This window comes from Petaurus breviceps, unplaced genomic scaffold, assembly GCF_028583685.1.
Source record: "Petaurus breviceps papuanus isolate PSGF00001 unplaced genomic scaffold, PetGlider_PUasm1.0 90925, whole genome shotgun sequence".
Lineage (NCBI taxonomy): Eukaryota > Metazoa > Chordata > Mammalia > Diprotodontia > Petauridae > Petaurus > Petaurus breviceps.
The window spans coordinates 4,365,580-4,380,475 of record NW_027187380.1 but is presented as its reverse complement, the minus strand read 5'-3'; the positions used below and the strand labels follow the sequence as shown (position 1 = coordinate 4,380,475).

Here is a 14,896-nt window from a genome sequence, read left to right as displayed (position 1 = left end):
CACTAAGAGAATTCAGAGGAAGTTGAGATCACTGTGGAGGAGGGAGGTGGTTAGGTAAGACTTTATAGTAGAGGAGGACCTTGGACTGAACCTTGAAGGATGAGTACACTTTTGATTGCTGGAGAGGAGTATGAGGGGCACCCCAAGGTGAGACAAGAGAGAACAAGTAATGGAGACCACCAACGTAAGCAAATATGAAGAGGCAGAAATGCATGAGGCCAGCAATGAACAAGGCTGGCCTTAGAACAGTGAGCCCAGCTGGGCAACTAGGCTTAATAAGCTTGAGTAGGGCAGGGACCAGGTTTTATCACAACTTAAACACAGTTTTCCAATATAGGTGCTCTGTAATTGTTTGCCACTATCATCACCCAAATCACAACCAACATTAATGTCACCATCATCACTATTGCTTTCAGAATCACAAAGACCTTCAAGATCATGACAACCTCCCACTGGCTAGTACCTCCCACCTCAAAATTACCTTGTGTGTATTCTTTGTATACTTACCTGTTGTCTCTCCACAAAAGATTGTAAGTTTATTGAAGGCAAAGACTGTTTCACTCTGTCTTTGTTATCTCCAGGGCCTAATAAAGTGCCTGCACATAGGAAGGTAATTGTTCATCTATAACTCATTAATTGCCAATTACTATCATCACCCTATGTAACATTTTAGGAGCTTGTTGTACATGTTAACAGCTGTTACTTCTCTGACATCATGTCTCAATAACTTCATTCTCTGAAGAAGAGGTGGCCCTTCTTCTTGCCAAGGCCAATCCATCTGTCAGCACTCTCGATCCCATCCCCTTCCATCTTCTCCATCAGATTGCCCACACTATCATCTCCTCCCTCTAATCTTCAATTTCTCCTTTTCTACTGCTTCTTCTCCTTTTGCCTGTAAACATACTCCTGTCTCATTAAAAAAATTCACTAGATCCTGCCATCCCACTGTCATCCTATATCTTTCCTCTTGTCATTTCTTGAAAAACCATCTCCTCACTATCTGTGCTTTTTTCTCCTCTCCTTTTCTTCTTAACTCTTTACAGTCTGGCTTCCATCCTCATCATTCAAATGAAATTGTTCTTTCAAAAGTTACCAATGATCTCTTATTTGCCAAATTTAATAACCTCTCATTTCTAAAATATATAGAAAACTGAGTCAAATTCATAAGAATGCAGGTCACTCCGCAATTGATAAACAGTCAAAGGATATGAACAGGCAGTTTTCAGATGAAGTTAAAGCTATCTATAGTCATATGAAAAAATGCTCTACATCACTACTGATTAGAGAAATGCAAATTAAAACAACTCTGAGGTACCACCTCACACCTATCAGATTGGCTAACATGACACAAAAGGAAAATGATAAATGTTGGAGAAGATATGGGGAAATTGGACCACTTAATGCATTGTAGGTAGAGTTATGAACTGATCTAATCATTCTGGAGAACAATATGGAACTATGCCCAAAGGGCTATATAACTGTCTATACCTTTTGATCGAGCAATAACAATACTAAGCCTGTACCACAAAGAGAGCATAAGAAAGGGAAAAGGACCACATGTAACAATATATTTATAGCAGCTCTTTTTGTGGTGGTAAAGAATTGGAAATTGGGGTGGCTGGGTAGTGCAGTGAATAGAGCACCAGCCCTGGAGTCAGGAGGACCCAAGTTCAAATCTGGCTTCAGACATAACACTTACTAACTGTGTGACCTTTGGCAAGTCACTTGACCCCAATTGCCCTGTCTTCCCCTCTCCAAAAAAAAAACACAAAGAATTGGAAGTTGAGGGGGGATACCCATCAACTGGGGAATGACTGAACAAGTTGTGGTATATGAGTGTAATAGAATACTATTGTACTATAAGAAATGATGAGCAGGTGGACTTCAGAAAAACCTGGAAAGACTTATATAAACTGATGCTAAATGAAATCAGCAGAACCAGGAGAACACTGTACATAGTAACCGCAACCTAATTTTGGTAGAATTAGCTTTTCTCAGCAATACAATAATCTAAGATAGCTTTTGATGGAAAATGCTATCTACATCCAGAGAAAGAACTAAGTCTGAATGCAGATTGAAGCATACTATTTTTCTTTTTTTCTTGTGGTTTTCCCCCTTTTTTCTGATTCTTTTTTCACAACATGACTAATATGGAAATGTTTAATATGATTGTACTGTATAGCCTATATCTGATTGCTTGCCAGCTTGGGGAGGGGAGAGGGAAAGGAGGAAGAAAAAATTTTGGAACTCAAAATCTTATAAAAGTGAATGTTGACAACTATTTTACATGTAATTGGAAAAATAAAATACTATTAAGTGGAAAAAAAACCCAAATTTAATGACCTTTTCTTAATCTACATCCTTCTTTACTTTTCTTTAGCATTCAACACTGTTGATCACCTTCTCCTGGTTACTCTCTACTCTCTGGGTTCTCATGATACTGTTCTCTCTTAGTTCTCTATTTGATTACCCACGCCTCATTTTCCTCTGTTGGATGGTCACCTATATCATTCCCACCAACTGTAGTTGTCTTCCAAAGCTCTATTCTAGGACCTTTTCTCTGTTCTATCTATACTTTCTCTTTTAGTAATTCCATCAGCTCCCATAGGTTCAATTATTCACTATTCTGATGATTCTCAGGTCCACATATCCAACCCTAGTATCTCTCCTGAGTTTCAGTCCCATGTTACCAAATGCCTATCAGACATTTCAAACTGGATTGTCCATAAGCAACCTAGAATTCAACTGTTCAAAACTGAACTTATTCTCTTTACTCCCAAACCTACCTCTCTTCTGAACATCTGTATTATTGTTGAGATTTCACCATTCTCCCAATCATTCAGGTTCAAAACCTCAATGTCATCCTCAACTTCTAACTTACCCCACAGAGCTAATCAGGTACTAAATATTGGTATTTCTACCTCCTCAACATCTTTCATATTCAGCCCATTCTCTTTACTCACAGCTACCACCCTTGTATAGGACTTTATCACTTCTCCCTGAACTACTGCAATACCCTCCTACTTGATTTCCCTGACTTGTCTCTCCCCTTTCCAATCCATCCTCCAGTTTCCAGAATTGGCCATTTCAACTCTACATGATCCTCTGCTCTTGAGTCCCTCAGCCCCCTTATCATAATCTCTTGCCAAACCTCAGCCCTGGATTATTCCTAACATCCATCCCCTCCACTCCTATGCCTCAAATTACAGAACAGACCTGTAGGAAGTCATACAATCTAAATCCACATTATTTCATCTACATATAAAAGGCCAGTTAGAGGAGTAAGGGAGAAATTACCTTTCAGATCTATGTATGTATGTATAAGCAAGTGATAGATAGGATTATATAAGATAGGATGTATAATACTGATTATATATAATATTTAAAAGTTGTTGCCAAACAAATCTAATCTAGAAAAGGGAAATAGGTAATGGAAGAAAAAACAACTTTATACAAAATTTCTCAGATAAATAAGATTGATACCCAAGATACAGAAAGAACTTATTCAAATTTTACAAAAAAGAGTAGATAAATGGTCAAAGGATATGAATAGGAAGTTTTCACAGGAAGAAACACATCCTCTTTTGTATTTCATGTTTATGTGTATAAAATGCTTTAAATCCCTAATAATTAGAGATTAAAGGAACTCAGAGGTTCTACTTCATACCCATCAGATTGTCAAAAATGACAAATATTGGAAGACTATGGGGAAACAGGTATGGCAGACACTCTTGGTAGGGCTGTGAATTGATTGGTCCAGTCATTCTGTAAAGTAATTTGAAACTGTGCCTCCAAAGTTCCTAATACTTTGCATACTCTTTGACCCAGTTATAGCACTACTAAGCCTCATACCTCAAAGAGATCAAATAAAGAGGAAAAGGACCTTATGTACAAAAAAATAAAATAAAATTACAGCAGCTGTTTTTGTGATAGCCAAAAATTAATAACTGAAATTCAATCTTTCTCCTGGGGAATGGTCAAACAAATTATGGTATGTGAATTTAGTGAAATGTATTGTGCCATAAAAAAATAATGAAAGGTACAATTTTGGAGGAAAATGAAAAGACCTCTATGAACTGTTGCAGGATAAAATGAACAGAACTGACAGGACAATTTATACAATAGCAACAACATTGAAGAGAAAAGCAATTTTGGAAGACTTTAGAACTCAAATCAATGCAAAGATAAACCACAAATCCCAAAGACTGAAGATGTAACATACTAATCATTTCCTGCCAGGCAATGAACTTTATGTGTAGAGACAGATATATGGCATGGTCAGTATGGAAATTTGTTTTGCTGGACTATGCATGTCTAGGATGAAGGTTTGCTTTGGAGGATTTCTGTTATTATTGAATGGAGGGACCAATAGAAGGGACAGATTATAAATCTACATAAAAATAAATTAACTGTGAAACAAATGAAAATCAATTCATGTTATCCTACTTTAACAAGACACTCACTGAAGCAAGACAGTCCTTTTACTCTTTCCTAATTGATTCCCTATCTTACTCCCCACAAAAGCTTTTCCAAACCTTGTCTTCTATCCACAAACCTCTTATAATGCCCCTCCCTACCTCTCCCTCAGCTTAGCATCTCATCTCTTACTTTCCTGAGAAACTGAGGCCATTAGATGTGAGCTTTATCTTCTCTTCATTTCAAAACCACTCGATCTCATTTCCCCTAACCAATTTCTCTCTTCGTTTTTCCCAGTCTCTGACAAAGAAGTGGACCTTCTCCTTGCCTAGGCCAATCCCACTATATGTGTGTTCTCTCTTGTCTTCTCTAGCAGAGTGACCCCTCTATCATCCACCTGTCTGCTGTGTCCTTCGAGACTCAGTGGAAACACCACCTTCTACAATAAATAGGCTTTTATCATCCTTCTCTAAAGTTACCTTCCAATCCATTCTGTGTAATCTTGCACGCACCTGTTTTTGCATGGATGTATTTTCTTCCACATTAGAATGTAAGCTCCTTGACAGCAGGGGATGTTTTTGCTTTTTCTTTGTATCGCTAGTGTCTTGTACACAGTAAATGTTGAATGAATGCTTATTGCTTGATTGATTGTTTTCCTTCATTAGAAATGTGAATAGGAAGATTGTTCTGAGAAGAATATTTCAAATGACTCTAGAACCTCAGACTTCAAAGACTAAATGCAGATTAGCTTCTATGCCCTTCCCCAGACTTCCTCCCTGAATCACCTCACTCCTTATTTCCCATCCCTTTCTGTCCTTCTATCTCTTCCATTCCTCCTGTAAAGATGAGGACCCCAGAAACCAACTTGACCAGCAACCTCTTAATCCAGGGGTGGGAAACCTGCGGACTCAAGGCCATATATGGCCTTCTAGATCCTCAGGTGCAGCCCTTTGACTGAGTCCAAACTTCACAGAACAAATCCCCTTAATAAAATAGTTTGTTCTGTAAAACTTGGGCTCAGTCAAAAGACTGCACTCAAGGACCTAGAAGGCCACATGTGGCCTCTAGCCTGCAGGTTCCCCACTCTTGCCTTAATTAAATCATTCCTTTCCAACTTTATTTTCAACTGGCCCAGCATATTTGCAATAACACTTTGTTCCCCCAATCCTTCCCATCTCTGATGACTTTCAAAAATCCCCTTTTCTTCTGTGAAGACTTCTTGCCCTGGAAAAGAGCTGATAATTTCCAGCTATTCATTCTGTTTCACCTTAACCAGTGTTAGGGCAATAGATAAGTGTCTGGTATTCTTACCTCCAGCCTAAATCTGATGGACTACCCAGGTCCCTTGAATATCTTAGTGGTATTTTGGTTGGTGGGGATCATTATTAATTGATTAATTATTAATTATTTAATTGATAAGTACTAATTGATTTCACTCCCACTACAGGCATATCTCAGAGATATTGCAGGTTTGGTTCTAGATCACTACAATAAAGTAAATATCACAATAAAGTAAGTCACACAACTTTTTTGGTTTCCCAATACATATGAAAGCTATGTTTACATTATACTGTGGCCCATTAAGTGGGCAATAGTATTATGCCTAAAAAAACAATGTACATACCTTAATTTAAAAATGCTTTATGGGGGCAGCCAGGTGGAACAGTAAGAGTGCCAGCCCCAGAGTTGGGAGGACCTGGGATCAGTTCTGGCCTCAGATACTTAACACTCACACAAAATAACTGGCCGTGTAACCTTGGGCAAGTTACTTAACCCCAATTGCTTTAAAAAAAAAATACTTTATTGTCTAACATCATTTGAACCTTCAGTGAGTTGTAATCTTTTGGGTGGTGGAGGCTCTTGCCTCCATATTGATGGCTGCTGACTAATCAGAGTGGAGATAGCTGAAGGTTGGGGTGGCTGTGGCAATTTTTAAAAATAAGGCAACATTGAAATTTGTCACATAATATTGATTCTTCCTTTCATTTGAACATTTAGAAGCCATTGTTTTTAGTTGTTGTTCAGTCATTTTTCAGTCATGTCTAATTCTTCATGACCCCATTTGGGGCTTTCTTGGCAAAGATACTGGAATAGTTTGCCATTTTCCTCTCCAGCTCACTTTACCATTGAGGAAACTGAGGCAAACAGGGTTAAGTGACTTGCCCGGGGTCACACACCTACTAAATGTCTGAGGCCAGATTTGAACTCAGGAAGATGAGTCTTTCTGGCTCCAGACCCCATGTTTTATCCATGAGCTACCTAGCTGCCCATAGGGGCCATTGTAGGTTATTAATTAGCCAGATTTCAATATTGTTGTATCTCAAGGAATAGGGAGGCCAAAGGAGAGGGAGAGAGACAGGAAGGGCTGGTTGTTGGAACAGTTAGAACACATGCAATATTTATCAGTTAAGTTGGCCATCTTATATGTATGTGGTTTGTGATATTCCAAAAGAGTTACAACAATAACATCAAAGATCACTGGTCACAGATCACCATAACAGATATAATAATAATAATGGAAAACTTTAAATATTACAGGAATTACGAAAATGTGACACAGAGACATGATGTGAGCATATGCTTTTGGAAAAATGACACCAACAGACTTGCTCTACACAGGGTTGCTACAAACTTTTAGTTTTGGGGGGAAAAAAGTAATATCTGCAAAGTACAATCAAAGAAGGCATGCCTCTACAATGATTAGGGGGATCTGTGGGAAAAAAAGTCAAAAAATCTGCTGGGGCTGTGTCCTCCCTCCGGTGAAAAGTCCAAACTTCCTATGTGAGTAAGGATAGGGCATCTTCTACTGTCTACTCTCAGTTTATGCTTAACCATAAATTTTGAGATGCCTGAGATGTGTCCTCAAGTTCTAGGCAGTGAATAATAATTTATAATAACAACATATCATGTGCATAGTGATTGCTTTGTTCCAGGCACTGTGCCAAGTGATTTGCAAGTATTATTTAATTTGGTCCTCACAACAAACCTGGGAGGCAGGTGCTATTACTATCCTCATTTTACAATTGAGGAAACTAAGGCAAATGAAAGTTACCTGATTTGTCCAAGGTCACACTGCTAGTATCTGAGGCTGGATCTGAACTTGTATTTTTCCAGCTCTAGGCCCAGTGCTCTATCCAGAGTGCCTCCTTGATGAATGCTCCCTCATGTTGGCATTCCTGGGCCCTCAAAATATAAAAAAGGATAGGTGATGTAGGAATGTCTGTATCCATGCTCAGACTCTCTGCCCTATCCCAGAGCTCCTTGGTAAAGCCCAGCACAGCCTCTCATTCTAGCCCCCACCCCTAAGCACAAACATACACAGAGTCTAGGAGCAAATGGCTTTTTCTACCAGTGTCCTCTCAGGGATGACACCTCCCACCCCCGAAATGAGGCTCAGGAAACTAGTCAAGGAAGGGGTCCGGATGGAAGGGGAAGAACTAAGCCAAAAAACCAGGATTTAGGACAAGAGGAATGGGACAAGATGAGTTTAATCTGAACAAATGGGAGCTGCCAATAGAAGACTAGAAAGGATATGCTTCAGGGAGAAAGAGTGTGAGGACAAATGAGGGAGCAGAGAGTGGCTAGCTGGGGGGAGGAAGAAACAGGGGTCCAAGGAGGGAACAGCAATTTGGGATGGTGGGAGATCAGAGATGGAGGAAGGAGGGGTGTGAGTAAAGAGGAGGTCTAGCTCTAGAAAGGAGAAACAGTGGAGTTGGGAGAGGAAAGTCAAAGATTTCTGAGAGAAAGATCCTGTAGACCAGGGAGGGGTCAACTACATAAGAAAGGTTCTCTCTCCCACTAACCCCTACCCCCAGTCTCACCTCCAGGGGGCTCAGGTTACTGATGGTGTTTCCTATTTCAGGTTTCAGGTCCCTACAGATCCTCCAGCCCCCTCCCTTTCCTCCTCCCCACTTCCCTGGGGAGGGACAAACACGCTTGATATATGAAGTGTTTCCACCAAGACGCTTGGGAATCCCACAAAGGCTCCTGTGTGCAAACCCTGGCCCCACTCCTTCCCTTCCCCCTCCAACACCCCCCCCCTTACTTCCTCCCTCTGTCTGGGAGTCTGAGAATGCCTCATTTCCCTGGGAGAGCCAAAGGAGAATTTGGACTGGGATGTGGGGGTTGGGGGAGAGAAGAGAGATTTTCTTCCCCAGGCCCTAGGCCTGCCCCAAAGAGGGTATGGAGCAAGAATTAGTAATGTATCTGCTTCCTTAGCCTGTTAAAGGGAGGGGAGGTTAAGGGTTAGAAGCAAGCATGGAAGGTTTCCTCCATCCCACTCCCCACACTTTCTCCCTCACTTCTCACAGCTACAGGTCCCCACCCTCTGTTGGTGATGGAGAGTCTTGCAAACCCCTGCAAGAGACCCCAAAGACAGAGAGTCTTAGGCCTTAGGACCTAGAAGAGAGTTGAAGGTATCTCATTCCCTGGGACCATTAGGATGTGTACAGGAAATGAGGGAAGGGTTTCTGTATTCCTAGGAACCCTATCTGGAAGGGAAGGTGGGCTGTCTGGCTCCAGGAGAGACCTAAATCAAGAAGGCCCATGAGGATGCAATTCTCCATCCAGATAACCCACAAGCAGGGGAAGAGGGGAAGACTCACTCTACCTCCATGGGAGATCTCTCTGAACCAGCTTCTTCGTGCCCATTTCCACCCTTTCTGTGCCTCCCGATGAGGGCCAAGAAGGCAGAGTGTTCAATGGTTCCAGGCCACATTAGACATTCATGCTGCCACCTTCCACAAGGGTGTTTTTGTGGACCACTCACTCAGGGTGCTGTTGCTGTGAACTCCATAGTTAAAAAACGGAGGGAAAAATTCAAGAGACTAGACTAAATCGTGTGTGTGTGTGTGTGTGTGTGTGTGTGTGTTTGGGAAACTTTATTTTTCTACATGTGAGTACATGGATCCATGTGCACATCCATGCTCCTAGGCATGAAAGTTTGATAGAAGACTACAAACACAAGTGAAGTCCCTAGGAAGAGTAGATATTTGTAACATGTGTCAGGATATGTGTTTGCATGTCCACATGTGTGTATATGACTGCATGTCAAACACACTCCCCTTCCCCCAGAGCTGGAACTTAGCAGGAAGGGTCAGACGATGTCTGAGACACTTTTCATATGTCAGGAAAACCAGTCTCCCCTTTCAGGAAGCCTTCCCAAGGAAAATAAACCAGCCCCAGATCCTGATGGGGGTAGGGAAGGGAGAAAGGGGGAGAGGGAGGTGGACTGAAAGGGGAGGAGGGTAGGAAGAGAAGTGGGGAAGGAGCTGGGCAATGGGGAGGAGAAGCCAGGGAAGAGGGAGGCAGCAGGAAATCACAAAAGGAACACAGCTCCTTAGAGCAGCCCACTGCTTTAATTGCTGTTCTGCCGTCCTTCCTTTACCCTCCCTAGCCCTCCCTTGTCCCTTTACTCAGCTTCTCCAGATTCCTCTCCCCCTCACAGTCATCTCATCCTTTCCCTCTCCCATCCCTACTTTCCCTCCCACCATTCATCCTTCTCCCTTTCCTTTACTCCAGGGTCCTCATCTTTCCATTCTATCTTCATTGACACCCCTCCCCAACTGCTTGAGCTTACCCCCCATCCATACCCAGGTATTCACCCCCCTCTTTCTGATACTCTATACAGAAGCAGAGATGGAGGAGGAGAAATCCCAGTCTACCTATGAGGACAGAAGGCAGTGACAGATCCCAAGGGGATCCATTTTTAACCTTTGAACTTCAATGCTAGTTTGAACTGGGAGTCCTCAGTGTGGCACCCAAACTATAGAATGATCTATTAATAGCCTACAGTGTTGTATAAAAGAGATTTGGAAAAGGAAGTTGTGCATACTTAGGAGAGAGAGACAGAGACAGAGAGAGAGACAGAAACAGAAACAGAGAGACAGAGAGAGAGAAGGAGAGAGACAGAGAGAGAGACAGAGACAGAGAATTTATTAAATATTCACTATGTACCCATGCTGCTGAGCACTGGAGTTACAAATACAGACAAGATAATTCCTGTCCTCAAGGAGCTGCCATTCTAACAGGGGAAAGATCACAGTAAAAGAGAGCTAAAGAGGGGGCTGGAGATAGTTGAAGGAAATGAGCATGGACATGGCATGGATATGGACTGGAATTCCTACGGAGGCCTGGATCCTGTTAAGGTAAGGCCCAAATATCAAGGCCAAGAGTAGTTCCATTGATGGAATCCAATTTTCCTGTGGAGAGAAATCAGATCATTTCAGTGCCAGGTGTGTATGTGTGTGTACATGTATCCATGTATGTGTATATATGTTGGGGGGGGTTGGGTTGCAGTAAATGCTGATGGACACAAGACACAGAGGATCAGAGTGTATATGTGGATATTCATATGCACATGTATATGTGGGTATGTGGGTATACAAATTTCTGTGCAATTCCATGAGTGCTTTACAACTAGGGAAATGTAGGTATGTATTTAAAAATTTTTTTTTGCGGAGGGAAGGCAGGCAATTGGGATTGCTTAAGCATCTTGCCCAAGGTCACACGGCTAGTAAGTGTTAAGTGTCTGAGGCCAGATTTGAACTCAGGTCCTCTTGATTCCAGGGCTGGTGCTCTATTCACTGCACCACCTAGCCGCCCCAGGTATGTATTTTTTAATGTGTACAAGTCCATGTTGTCATACATGTGTACATTCATATGGATTTGGAAATGAGTCTGTGTGTATATTAGGAGGGGATAGTAAATTGCTTCTAAAACTGTGGTCTCTAAACTTCTATAATCCTACACCCCTAGCATAAAAAAATTCTTGAACATGTTCCCCACATATACATATACAAATTATATATATATATATTTATCAATATATAAATTACATATGTATCCATGTATAAGTTACATACGGTTTACTCATTTTTTAGTTGCACCAACTCTTTGTGACCTCATCTGGGATTTTCTTGGCAGAAATACTGTAGTGGTTTGCCATTTCCTTCTCCAACTCACTTCACAGATGAGGAAACTGAGGTAAACAGGGTTAAGTGACTTTCCCAGGGTCATGTAGCTAGTGTCTAACACCGGATTTGAACTCACTTCTTTCTGACTCCAGGCTTGGTGCTCTATCCTTTATACCACATATCTGCCCAAATTATAAATAGCTAAAATAGATGTGTGTGCAAAAAATATATAGAGTAGATTTTATATATTTATATCTTATCAATTGAATATTATGCATACAATTATGTATAATGTATATGTGGGGTTAACATATATATTTATCTAATCAACTGTATATTATATATAATTATATGTAATATAATATATGAGCCTCACACACATATATATTGGGGAACATGTTTAAAAAGCTTTTATGCTAGGGGTACATATATATGTGCATGATAAACACACATATATGTGATGGTTGGCTCACAAGTGGCATGGAAATATCCCTGGAATGTGGCCCACTCCTGTCTGAGGGAGGCTTAAATTTCTGCCTTAAGGGGAGGGGGATAAGGGCTTCTGCTTGCCTATCTCCAAAAGGGGTATTAGGCTAGATGACATCTATCCACCATGCCTTAAATATCTATCTAGTCTAGGGGTACAAAGTTTAGGATAAAAGGGGCACAATCCTTCATCCTTCTTAATGGGGAAGCTAGCCCTTAGCTTCCACAGTGCAGCTTAGTGTCTTCCTACCCAACAAATAGCCTACCACAAATCATAAATAGCAGGTAAGCCCATTGATCCAAGCGAAACAGCAAACAGAACTCAAAGATATTTCAATAAGACGACACCAAAGAATCTACCAGAGTGAATGAGCTCAGTAGCTTGGAGTGAGATAGAACCCCCATCAATCAAGGGGAAAGGAATGATCTCACCCAGAGGAAGTCCATTCTCAGCAGTCTCTAAAATGTCAAGCCAGTGAAGGGGCCTGATGTGATGATGGATTGGACTCCATATACTTGTCTGCCGTCCTAAAGTCTTTTTCTTTTCTCCTACTTCCCTGGAGCTCCTTTCTCCATATGCTCCCCCAAGAAGTATCTGGAACCAGCTCAGTAAGTCCTTTCTGCAGGTAAATAACATTTCAATCAGTTTTCTTTCTAATTATTACGAATCATGACTCTTTCATGTCATGAATGTGAAGCATGAAGCATAGAGCACAGGACTGCCTTTTGGGGTACCACCTAAGGGGGTATTATATTCATATTCTGCTATATTAATAACTATTTGCACAAAATTTAAAGGATGAGAGTTAATAGGGAGGCCCTGGACTTCACTGAGTGGGGAATGACACAGACAGATCCAATTCTTAGGAAAATTACTTTGATACATAAGTGGAGGATGGAATGTAGTGACTCAAGGAATACCTCTTAGGAGGCTACTGAAATATTTCACGTGTTGAGATATCTGAATGGAGGTGGTGGCTATGTGAGGAAAAAGAAGGATTAGGTTCAAGAGACCTTATGAAGTAGAAATGACAAGATTTAACAAGTGATTCGGGTTTAACAGTGAGAAATCAAGGATATCACCATGGTTATGAACCTAGGTGGCTGGAAAGATGATGATGTCCTTCAAAAAGGGATGGATTTGGGGGGAAAGATAATGAGTTTACTGGAAAGACTTACATGAACTGATGCTCAGTGAAGTGAACAGAACCAGGAGAACATTGTACATGGTAACAGCCACATTGTGTGATGACTAAGTTTGATAGACTTAGCTTTTTTCAGCAATCCAAGGATCTAAGGCAATTCCAAAGGACTCACAATGGAAAATGCCATCCACATCCAGAGAAAGAACTATGGATTCTGAATGCAAATCAAAGCATACTATTTGCTCTCTTTTTTGTTTGTTTGTTTTTTCTTTCTTACTAAGACCCGTCTTAATACTTCTTTACATATACTTATATATATTTATATGTATACATATATACATGTATATATATACTTAATACTTCTTTACAACATGACTAATATGAAAATTTTTAAAAAGATAATGAGTTTAGTTTTGGACATATTAAGCTTGAGATGTCTATAGTGTATTCAGTTTGAAATGTTGTACAGGCAGTCATGTAGATGGATGGATGGATAGATAGACAGATAGATAGATAGATATATAGATAGATAGATAGATAGATAGATAGATAGATAGATAGATAGATAGATAGATTAGATTAGATGGATGGATGGATGGATGGATGGATGGAGAGAGGGAGAGGGAAGAGAGAGAGAGAGTGCATTTATGAAATTGAGCTCAGTCAAGAAGACAGAGGCTGGATGTATAGATCAAGAAATTAGTATCACTGAAATAATGAATGAACTCATGGGAGTTGATGAGATCATTGAGTAAGGAAATGAAATAATGGAAGAATCAAGTTATTAAGCCTTCATCAAGTGCCTCCTATGTTCCGGGCATCGTTGTAAGTGCTGGGGAAACAAAGAAAGGCAAAACACCAGTCCTTACCCTCAAGGAGCTTATAATCTAATGAGGGAGACAACATTCAGATAACTACGGTATGTATAAATAAAATGCACACAGGACAAATTGAGGATAATTTCAGCAGGAAGGCACCAAGATTGAGGAATATTGGGAACAACTTCTTGTAAAGAAGTAGGATGTAAAGGCAGGATGTTGACTGAGACTTGAAGGAAGCCGGGATGTGAGGAGATAAAGGAGAGAGAATGTTCCAAGAGTGAGGGACAACTAGTGACAATGTCCAGGCTCAGGAGATGGAGTGTCGTGTTCAAGGATCAGCAAGGAGGCCTGTATCACTAGATTGTAGAGTACTGAGAGAGAAGTAAGGTTAAAGAAGGCAAAACTTTGGGGTCTACCCACAGTTAGGGGGTATAGTATGAAAATGATCAGGTAAAGGAGACTGAAAAGGGATGGCCAGATGCATAGGAAGAAAACAGGATAACTCAGAGAGGAGAGAGTATCCAGGAGGAGAGGGTTGTCAATAGTGTAAAATGTTGCAAAGAGGTTAAGAAGGATTGAGGAAAGGCCATTCTATTTTACAATTAAGAGATCATTAGCAACTGTGAAGAGAACAGTTCCTATTGAGGGAGGAGTCAATGATAACAAGAAGATAGAAAACCTGAAGGCCTGAAAGGAGTGACAGAGATATGGAAGTTCAGAAAACAGGTGTGTTTGGGGGATAAAAATAATGCATTGAGATGTGGATTGTAACTTCCCATGTCTACTTATACTGTGACTCACTCTTTCCCACCGAAGAGGAGGTGGTACCTGTGTTTCCCCGATAATAAGACACTGTCTTATTATTTTTTTGGACAGAAAAACACCAGAGGGCTTATTTTCAGGGGAGGGCTTATTTTAATGAACATTGACAGCAATTTTAATAAACAGGTAAATGTAAACAAAAAAATGTACCTTTATTCAATAATGAATTCAATAAAGAACAGGATGACGCGCTCACTGCTGCAGCTCTGATTGGATGCAGCTCGGAGCATGGCGTGCGTTTCACGGGGGGGGGGGGGGCATACAGAGGGTACCTTAATGTAGTGTGGGGCGC

At 40.8% G+C, this 14,896-nt stretch overlaps 1 long non-coding RNA gene across 1 annotated transcript in view; it reads right to left on the bottom strand.

Annotated features, from left to right (window-relative positions):
• LOC138152244 (uncharacterized) overlaps window positions 1-8,374 on the bottom strand; it is a 34,335-nt gene extending 25,961 nt beyond the window's left edge. The window contains exons 1-2 of the long non-coding RNA XR_011166067.1: window positions 8,238-8,374; window positions 7,469-7,599 (exon numbers count right to left, since the gene is read on the bottom strand). This is a non-coding gene — a long non-coding RNA (uncharacterized lncRNA). The remainder of the gene's footprint in view (window positions 1-7,468; window positions 7,600-8,237) is intronic.
• Between the last annotated feature and the right edge of the window lie 6,522 nt (window positions 8,375-14,896).